The sequence below is a fragment of the Dreissena polymorpha genome, chromosome 4 (assembly GCF_020536995.1).
Source record: "Dreissena polymorpha isolate Duluth1 chromosome 4, UMN_Dpol_1.0, whole genome shotgun sequence".
NCBI classification, from domain to species: Eukaryota; Metazoa; Mollusca; class Bivalvia; order Myida; family Dreissenidae; genus Dreissena; species Dreissena polymorpha.
In genome coordinates, this window is record NC_068358.1 from 49,078,660 (window position 1) to 49,079,161 (window position 502).

Genomic DNA, 502 nt, shown 5'->3' on the forward strand with positions numbered 1-502 from the left:
ATTACACAGTTTCAGTTTAAACCTATTTATTTTAGCTCGATTGCATAGAAAGTAATTCCTACTTATTTGAAATGCTCTCGAGTCCGTTTCCTGGGCCTAGAACCAGTACTTGGTGTCTATATGGGAGATCGAAAGAACGCTCCCACAGCGGGGATCGAACCCGTGACCTCCCGGTCGCTAGGCGGACACCATATCACCATATTACACAGTTTCGATTAAGGATAATATAGTATAGGTAATATATTGTACATTTAAGCAAGAGAATGTTGTGATAAATGCGATAATCATTGACAATTATTGTATGTTAAATCCTGTTTGTATCGGCGTGGACACTGGACAGAATATAATTTGGTTCTTTTGTTTCATAAATTGCCCACGACACATAAGTGCTAATCGCATGAATGTTGCTGACGTCACCATTTATGTATAGAATGGCTGGTTCCAAGCAAACATAATTGATTTAATGTTATTGCAGTGTAACCTTCAACTGCAACCGGTTTTA